The following is a 10,031-nucleotide window of genomic DNA, read 5'->3' on the forward strand; positions in this document are numbered from 1 at the left end:
TATTCAGATCGTGGCTTGGCACGTTAAATTCCCGCATTAATTTTTTTAGCAAGCCTGCGAGGCGGCGAAGAGGCAAAGACCCCGACGTCCCCACGTGGGAGGCTTAGGCCCAGCCAACTAAACTTCTGGTTTCAATAAAAGTTTGTTCCTCCTCCTTCTCCTTACCAGCGATCAAGGCAATCGGCCCATTACGTCAGAAAACGCGCCGCGCATATTCGCGAGGAGCTCACTCCGTATGGCCAACAGCCATGGTAGCATACCTTGCAGAGAAAATGTGATTTTTATGCAGGAACAAAATTCCCGAGTGGTAACTTGCGGTGATGCTGCGACATTCGCGAAAGGTCACGTGACTCTTCACCAGACTGATCGAAATGAACGACCAAGAGTGTTTCGGGCACTGCGCGATGACAGTGAACTTGGCACAGCGTCAGAAACCCTCTCCGTCGTATGCGCCGACGCGTCGGCAGTCGAGTCACGTGAAACCTCGCTGAAGTGTTCGTACTGCTAGCAGCGACAGTATACTGGGTTAGAGCAGCGACAGCTTCTATTCGGCGAGATAGACGACGACCGCACGCGATTACCGCGGTGAGGTACGCAAAGAAATCGCTTTAAAAACGATGCACGCACGAAAATGGAAAACAGGAAGACATCTAATGCCACAGCAATTTGCTGTCGTTTCGGCCTTTGTTCTCCTTTTCGTGTGTGCACTTGTTTTTTCTCGCTGCTTCGCTGTAAATTTGTGGTGTGTCGCTGACAGGATTATTATGGTGGAGAAATTTGTATGGAACAAGTTATCAACCATTAGTTCACAATTTTACGACAAAATAACTACAATTTTCGCTAGTATTCTTATTCTTTAGTCGTAGTAACGCTAGGAGGACACTGCTTAAACTGGAATAGCTAGTGGGGTTCGCGGTTCACTCAATCAGTCTTCATTCTGTGTGTTTAGGCTTTCCTCCTTGCACGTCACTGCAAGAAATGGTGGAGCGTTGGCGTTTTTATCCTTCTGGACTGTAAGCGTCGTATTAAAAGGTAGCATGGTCGCAGTGAGGTTGGACCATACGTTATTGCTCGATGAGGCCAAGCGCGATGGCGGGCATGCGGAACAATACGCCACGAAGGTGAGGGAAGTTAGATAAATATTAGAAGATGAGGATGATTGGAGCAGGCTTCTTTGTTAAGGTTTACAGAGGAAAACAACCAAATCAGAGAATTCTGCATTTGTACATTACCGAGGCTTTATCTCTGCTTCTTCGCTCATTTTGTTGGCTGCTAAATGGCGGCTACATTTCGAAGTTTATAAAACAATTCTCTTTGGTTGATGCTTTTTTTTAACTTCACGTAACCAAGAGAAATATCTGTTGTTCCTAACCATTTCAGTAGGCCCGAGTCTACTATCATTAGTGTCAAACAGCAATGTTTTATTGTGCTTCTGACTCACTTTGGTGCACAGCCAACGAGCAATCTGCGCAAAAAGTGCAGATTGCTTGTTTGATTTACTCACTCGCGATGCAATCTTGATTATATTACCCTCATACTTAGAAAACAGTAAATATTATAACAATAATTTAAGCCGACAAAGTACACAGGACCTGCGGAAAGGTGGCTAACGAGGTGACAATGAGAGTAAAGAAAACATACAAAACCGTTGACGAGGGTGAACAATAGAACGAAGTGATGGTTCAACACTCCACGCAGCCCTCTGATTGTGATTTAACATCTGCAGACTCATCATTATGAGCCTGGCGGCAAAGTTTGCTCTCCAAAAACAGTCTAGTGCAGAACCTCGCCCCACGTTCTCTAAGTTCTCCATTTCTCCTTTTCCCCAACTTTCCGCACCGCAGCAAAGGTCTTCTTTAGACGGCCTGCTATGCAGGGCTGCCTGAGGCAACATCCCGGTTTGGTGTATACTGATGGAAAGAGAAATAGAAAATCACGACGTGATTTTCCGAACTTGTGGATGGTATAGCTTAACCAGAATACGGAAACGAAGTCAATAAAATGTTGTGAACGAGGTATATCAATGGTGATTATTAGGTAAGCAAGGCAGGCCAATGTGCAGTTTCAGGCAACATGAACATGGTACTACCTTTAGCGCGAACTCCCATATTTTATAGTCCTTATTATCATGTTGTCAACATCTCACTTATTCAGCTGGACGAAAGCAGTTCCCGAGGTATATGAGAACTTTTATTTATATCAGCACGGAACAGACAGAGGCAAGACAAACGCGCTATACTTCTAGTCAACTTTATAAAGACATGTGTGAAACAAACAAGCAAACAAAAATATGCTGCCGCCGCCAGAGTATAATTATTTATCCCAATTATCTTTATATGTTTTGAATAATTAGAGTACGAGATTACAGTGTTACCATGTATTGCGGTTCTTCTTCCATTGCACCTTAAATAAAAAAGTGGCCTCGAAAGTACATCATTCTTATAGATTCTACATACGCGCATGCGCGTATGTAGGATCTATAGGAAAGTAAGGACTTTTGAGGCCGCCTCTTTATTTAAGGTGTAGGGAAGGTTAAGAACTATTTTCTACCTGAAGAAGTCTAATTTTCGCAATAGCTGACAAAAGCGCCAGCATCCACGTTCGAACTAAAATCCCAAGTGCGTATTACTTTAGCCTATGCCTAAATTTAACTTCTTCAGTGACAAGATATTTCAAAGGTCCTATAACTGCTAGACAGTGCGAATAAACATATACAACTTCTTGCATGATGGTAACAGAAGATTCACGGGAAGTCATGACAGGTGGGTGTGCGAGCCGTACAATGCTCGCGGCAGCGGTGCCTAACGAGCCAAATACAAGGTTCCACGGCGGTGAAACTGCGTAGGCAGTGAGAGGTTGCACAACTATGGCTATGCATGCCACGCTGGGTGGAAGAGAAGCGGCAAAGATGTCACACGTCCGGAGCACGCGTCGAACGACAAGCCTAAAAGGAGCAGTCTCGCTATATGCGGCAGTTTTCGCAAGCGTGAGCTGCCGACAAAGCTCTCAAGCGGGATAAATAAGAATGGCGCAATTCCGCAACCACCGCGACCAACGTAAAGCAAATTGTGAAATGCTAAAGGCAACGGAGAGCTTCTGAAATTCACATTGCACTTAGGCTTGAGAATTTTCATGCCTGGCAACCACCCGCGTCCATCAGTGTCACTTCTTTTAAAGCGAAGTGTATGCCGCAGTGTCACAACGGTTTTTGAAGAGAAAGCTTCATTATGCTACGTCGAGCAGCCGTCAGCGACTCAACAGTTTTCACCTTGAGAGCTAAAGCTCACACCACAAGAGAGCATTAAGGCGCCTTTATAGCCTGACGTTATCGTTGTGTGTGTGTGTGTGTGTGTGTGTGTGTGTGTGTGTGTGTGTGTGTGTGTGTGTGTGTGTGTGTGTGTGTGTGTGTGTGTGTGTGTGTGTGTGTGTGTGTGTGTGTGTGTGTGTGTGTGTGTGTGGGTGTGTGTGTGGTGTGTGTGTGTGTGTGTGTGTGTGTGTGTGTGTGTGTGTGTGTGTGTGTGTGTGTGTGTGTGTGTGTGTGTGTGTGTGTGTGTGTGTGTGTGTGTGTGTGTGTGTGTGTGTGTGTGTGTGTGTGTGTGTGTGTGTGTGTGTGTGTGTGTGTGTGTGTGTGTGTGTGTGTGTGTGTGTGTGTGTGTGTGTGTGTGCGCGCGCGTGTGCGTGTGCGTGTGCGTGTGTGTGTGTGTGTGTGTGTGTGTGTGTGTGTGTGTGGTGTGTGTGTGTGTGTGTGTGTGTGTGTGTGTGTGTGTGTGTGTGCGCGCGCGCGCGCGTGCGTGCGTGCGCGCGCGTGCGTGCGTGCGTGCGTGCGTGCGTGCGTGCGGGCGAGCGTCATCAGATGCCGGCCGCGTCGGTGCGCATTGGTCGCGCGTCCGGTTACATTGGCGGCGCCAGTACGTACGTCGAACCATTGGTCGAACTATAGCCACTGTTGTTTTCGCTAACGTGGCATAACGTGTGCGCGCGTTCATGCTACGTCGGACTATATATTTAGGCCTTTACGGAGCCCTGAAAGGAGACATTGCCGCCGTTGCCCGAGTAGCGTTGTGCCCGGCTGCGAGTTGCAACCACGTCTCACTACTTTACTGATCACAGCAGTGCCTTCATAGACATAAAAAATGATGAATAAACAATGTATTCATTGCAAACATGTCTGTATATCATTGCGAAACCACACCTCTGCCACAGCTCGACAATGGGCCTGGCCAGTGAAGCTTTCGCTATCAACCAGGGATAATCAAAGCTAAGCCACACCATTTTTGGCGCTGCGATGGCAGCAACACGACACAGCACAATCAGCATCGAATGTTAGCAAGAGAATAGCCACTATTGCAACTCAAAAGCATCGCATAACCAATCTGTTGGTACGCCTTGGAGCACATGCCGGTTGTGCCGATAGATGCCAAACACTCGTATGTGACGGAGCTTACTAATGTACTTCAATATAGGAAGTGTTTGCGAAGTCTTGAGTACATTTCAGCTATTGGAATTGCAGGACCATAGTATTTAGAAAGCGCAGAGAACTCCCTCTTAGCTTCCATGTATTTCGAGTATGAGTTCATCAGATTTGCATACATCTTCGAAGGTTCCAACGCGAAGCATTTTTTCCTTATGTCGCACACTTTGCGGAAAGTCAGAAAGAAGGTGTGTATCGCTCTTGCCTTCCGCTGTTCTGTCGAATAGCTCGTACCTGAAAAAAATTTTGAATTACATGCTTAGTGTTGTAATCGAACCCAGTGAACTGAGTTGTCTAATTGCTTGGGCCATCAAGTGTGAGCTCATGGTCATGATGACATTGTGGTAACTGCATCGTAGTCAATCCACCTTTGTCATGCGACTTTCGTCATGCCGTCATAATCGCGCCATTGTCGTCATAGAGTGGTCAGGCATTCGTTGCCGTCGTGATTATACCATCGCCGTCAGACCAGCTTCTTCATCCGGCTCTCATCCGATCTCTTCCTGTCCATCAAGACATCGTTGTGACGCCATTGTCGTCATCATAGTCTTCGTAACACAGTTGAGGTCAAGCCATCGTCACGGTACACTCGTTGTCATCACATAATACTGACACCGTTGTGAGCTTATCTTCGTCATTGCATCATCGTCGTATAGTGACCGTCATGCATTCTTTGTCATACTACCGTTGTAACACCACCATGGCCGTTTCACTGTCTTCATTCTAACTTCGTCATCCAACCACCATCAGCATGGCGTCGTCGTCTCGCCATCGTCTTCACATAGTCGCCCTGTCATATCGCCAGTGCTCTACCATTAGTGAACGCTGTAAAGCGACAGCCTGTTACAGTTAGCGCTGCAAAACAAAAGGAAGATAACACTGTCGTTTTACCAACGTCACCACTTTAGAAACGCTATCCCAGTGTCGTCATATATTCATCGTCACACTGCCTTCGTCGTTTCATCGTCATTACTCCTTCGCCGTTATTCCACCGTAACCATGCTGTCGGCATGTAAACCTGATTATAACGTCATTGCCATGTCATCGTAATCATTGCGTCATATACAGAAATGTGTTGTCGTGCATCCGCTATTACACCACCGTCGACGTGCTGTCGTTGCCTCCATTGTCGGCAAATAGTTGTCAGGCATGCATTGTCGTACCGTCTTCCGGATGCTATCTTGGTCATTATAATGCCATCGCTTCAGCTTTCTGATTCGACTCTCCGTCATACCGTTGTCGTCATACAACCTTCGCGATACATTGGTCCTCACGCAACCGCCCTCATAAACTCGTCATCATCGCATTGTCATCATACTCTTTTCATGCCATCCCCTTCATTGTGTCGTATTGTCATTAATATACCATCGTAGTCATGCATTCGTTGTCGTACTGTCATTGTCATGCATCGTTGTCATACCATCGTTGTCACTCTAACTTCGTCATGCCACAACTGTCATGCTACCATCGGCACGCCATCGTGGTCACATAGAAGTCATCGACACACCATTGTCTTCCCGAGATTGTCGTAACCCTGCCGTTCTACCGTCATCATCACTTTGAGACACCTCCATTTACCGTCATGTCGTCGCCGTTACATTGATTTGGTCGTTCTATCAACGCCATTTGAATAGCAACACCAACGGCTGTTCTTTGTGACGCCAATGTCAAGCCGTCGAGGCCATTGCGTCGTCGTCAAGCAGTCGCTGTCATGGATCTGTTGTCATATCATCGTCTTCATGCCGTCGTGACTAAGCCACCATCGGCGTTTCAGCCTCGTCACCTGATTGTCGTCATAGACTTGTCGCCGTCCCACTGTCCTCACGCCGTCGTTGTCACGCTGTCATTATACCGCCGTCATCATTTCAGAATTATCTCTCTGTCGAAATGCTGCCACTGTCCTACCATCTTAGTTGTTCTATCTACGCCATTTCTTCGCCTTTCCAATGTTGGTATTGCGTCGTCGTCAATAAGTCGTCTTCATGCCATCACGCCCCGGAGTGCTCCGGTGTTACCTTGGCAAGTGAGTGCCATATCAGAGTGATCTGATACCATTGAAACTGTATGTCGCATACAGCCAAAGCAACGAACGTCTCAGAATGACTACTACGTATTTTAAATAAACGTGACTTCAACAATATGGTGCGTGGCGGCATTGTTTGCATGCTAATCGCATTACCATCTGCAGTCGTCGTGAGTTGGGTTCTGCCGTAATTTTCTTTCTAGTTTTTCTACGGCAATTTGCGTTAATGTGAGAGCCCTATTCCAAATAACAACACTAAGATTGTCCGAGAAGCGCCAAGATTCTACCAGGAGTTAAGTGAGAGTATCGCAAGGCGCGTAAGAACAAGTGTATAGGTGGCATCCGACGTAGTAAACTAGGAACCTACGCACAAAGCAGCGCTAACCTAATTCCGTATCCTCTTGCGCAGCCAAGACTTTGTTCTCGCTTCCGACCTTCATTATTCTTGGTAGTTGGGTAACCGGAAAACGACGAGAACCATCGTCTGCTCAAGTCAGGAACCACTGACGCTCGGCTTACTAAACGAGGAACGTAATTTGCCGCCCGGCAGCGCACAAAACACCGAGGGCGCTTCATTTTGGCACACCGTCGACTACACGGCTCCTCACAGCTTTAGAGGGCCTGGCTTACCTGGCCTGGCAACGGCTTTCCCTATCTATGCTCCGATAGGCTCGCCTTCGCTGGGCCACCATAAAACCTCGTCCGCAGTGCTTAGTTATTCTTATTTTATGTCGCTTCCTTAGTTCCGCGCAATTTCCTGCACGCGTGCGAGTCTGGCGTAGAAGGCGGAGAATGTTTGTAGTAGCGGCGATAATTTGTGATCGCAGTGCCTCGCGTCTAAACCGAGAATAACGCGAAATCGGGAGGCGCAGTATTTGGTCTGGTAGCAAGCCACATGAAGCGTAAAGTGAGTGCAGGAAAACCAGGCGGTGGAAACTTCATTTATTTTGCGTAGTTTCGAAAGGATTGAATTAAAAGAACTTGTTTTTTTGCATTTATAGCGTAATATAAAAAATGGAAGAAAGGACAACTTACCGTCTGTGGAAGACGAACCCGCGAGCTTGGCATGGCAGCTGCGGTTCTTTAGCGACCCAGGCTAGTGAAACCATTGCACTTCGTATACTTTCCGCGGCATTATTATGCATGCTTGTTTATCTTAGCCCCTATAGTGTTCGCCAGCGCCGGTAGAAGTCCTTTGAGTGGTTGCGGCACACCAAATGAACCGCAATCGTCGAAACACGGGAATTTAGTAGCATACATGTACACACTAAACAGGCACATACTCACTAGGTCATGGAGAGTGTGGAACCCCTCGCCCATGCAAGCAGTGCGAAGAATGAAGGAATCGAGTAGCTCAATTATACGTCAAGTAACAACTGCACGAAGCCAGGGAAACAGACTATCAATTATTTAGAATTGTGAAATTTGAAATAAATAGAGACAATTGGTAAACTGTGTTTCATACTCTTTAAATTATAACAAAAAATAGAAAAGCAAATCAGAGCCAGGTACAGAAATCCGCATTTTGTGTTCTTGATACTAATGAAAAAATCACACCAGCTCATGCTAAGACAGATGCGGTATTCTCCTTTGAGCATCGTGCTAAATTATAGGCAATCCAAGAAATAGACGTACTGCAAACAAACTAAATAACGCGCCAATATATCTTTGTTCCTGAAAAAAAAAAACCCACACACACAGCAGGGCACACAAAACAAATAATGTTCTTGGAAAAAGTGAGAACATGTGAAGGAGATACGTGGAAAAGCCTTTTTCTGTGGAAAATTCTCCAGACTCCACTGGCGTATGCGTACATAAACTGCACTAACTTCCACTTGTTTCGCAGCTGCTACACGGACGAGCAGCATCGAAGTGCCACCTCACTCAAGTTGTGTATAGAACAAACGTGTTTCCTTCTTTTCGCATATTTTCCTGTCGCTCATAAGCATTTGCACTGGCGCTATTCGCGCAAGCTGTTGCATAGCGAAAGCCCTTTGGACGGCTCGTAACTAAGACGGACGGCCTTTCATAAACGCGGGCTTTCCGTTCGCTTTGGTATGCCGTCGGCGCGCCGCGTGGGCAGCTGACCCATCTGAGGCCGACATGCTACAAGGGCAGGTCTGCAGCGGCGGCCTTCGAAGGGGATCGGAAGAATGATGCCACAGAGCGTATGACGTTAGCCAGTTGTCGGCGCATAAATTTAAGGGCAAAGTATATGCAGTGCAGTGATAGGAAAGTGCCTCTGTGCTGTTTTGGCAAAAATCAAAGGGAGTCGAAGGACTCGACTTTTAGGAACAATCACGGCAATGTCGACAGTCAATGAATCCAAAGAAAGCATCGGGCAAATTAGATTTTCAAATTGAAATGTACAACTATGATGGAGGCGTGCCCTCACTATTACCTGGATATTCCTAAGAATATGTAGATGGGCGCAAATGTACGCGTTTCTTATGGTTATACAAACGTGTAATCAAAAAGATTGTGGCGATGTAGTGCTAAATGTGAGAGAAATGCGTGAGCATTACGTCGCACTTCTTTAAAGTCTTGGATCCAAGATTTTAAACGATGTCCACTGCATTAAAATGTGCTGGTTATGAGCTCGCTCGATACTCGTCCTGCTTCTGCGACAAGCGAACTGCAACTGATGGTGGTATATATATATATATATATATATATATATATATATATATATATATATATATATAAGTCCTATAAGAAGCCAGCACACAATGACACCAACTACAGCATAGGGGAAGTTATCTGCTGTTCTTAATTTCATTAAAGAAATTATAAACATTATTGGAAATGAAAATGGATGACAATATCATAAGCCTTTCCACTCTGTGAAGGCGGATGACCAGCGAAGCTGTTTAGCACACGACACAGACATGACACAGAATTTTGAATGAAGGTACGAACACATTTATTCTCTTGAGCGGTGGACAATTGGTGTTTGCGGCCCGTCGGCATCGATTAAATTATCGCACCTGCTTTCGCCGTCGCTTTTTATAGGCGCCTTGCTCCTCGGGAGTCCGGACTGCACTGCGGCCTGCCCATTACGACGACAGAAGAGAACTGAAATTCAAAATGTAGAATGGCAATTTGTCTTTCTGGTTTGTTTGATACCGCCACCACGGGAGAGCGGAAGGAAATGAAACTAGATACGCAAGCGCTTGGAACGTCGACAAAGAGAGGTAGGTATGAATGTAGAGGTGTCCGATGCGGGTCGCACAGCGGCAAATCTTCGAGAAACTTTGAGAAACGGATTTTACTGATCTTGAAAATGGTGCGTATTGAAAACTAATCCACTTAAAATGCCTATCCGACGGACGCCGACGAGTCAACTGCGGAGAAAGACGACGACGAACGTGCCAGTAGTGGCACGAGCGCCCTCGCGCGGGACCTGAGGTTTTGCTTGCGCACACGGAAAATCCACGGAACTCTAGCCATAAACAGCTTCGCTGTAACAAAACGTGGAGGAGGCTTAAGTTTCACCTTTAAGAGTGGAACGCGATAGCATTCAAAGATTCCTGACTG

Source organism: Dermacentor silvarum, chromosome 7, assembly GCF_013339745.2.
Source record: "Dermacentor silvarum isolate Dsil-2018 chromosome 7, BIME_Dsil_1.4, whole genome shotgun sequence".
NCBI classification, from domain to species: domain Eukaryota; kingdom Metazoa; phylum Arthropoda; class Arachnida; order Ixodida; family Ixodidae; genus Dermacentor; species Dermacentor silvarum.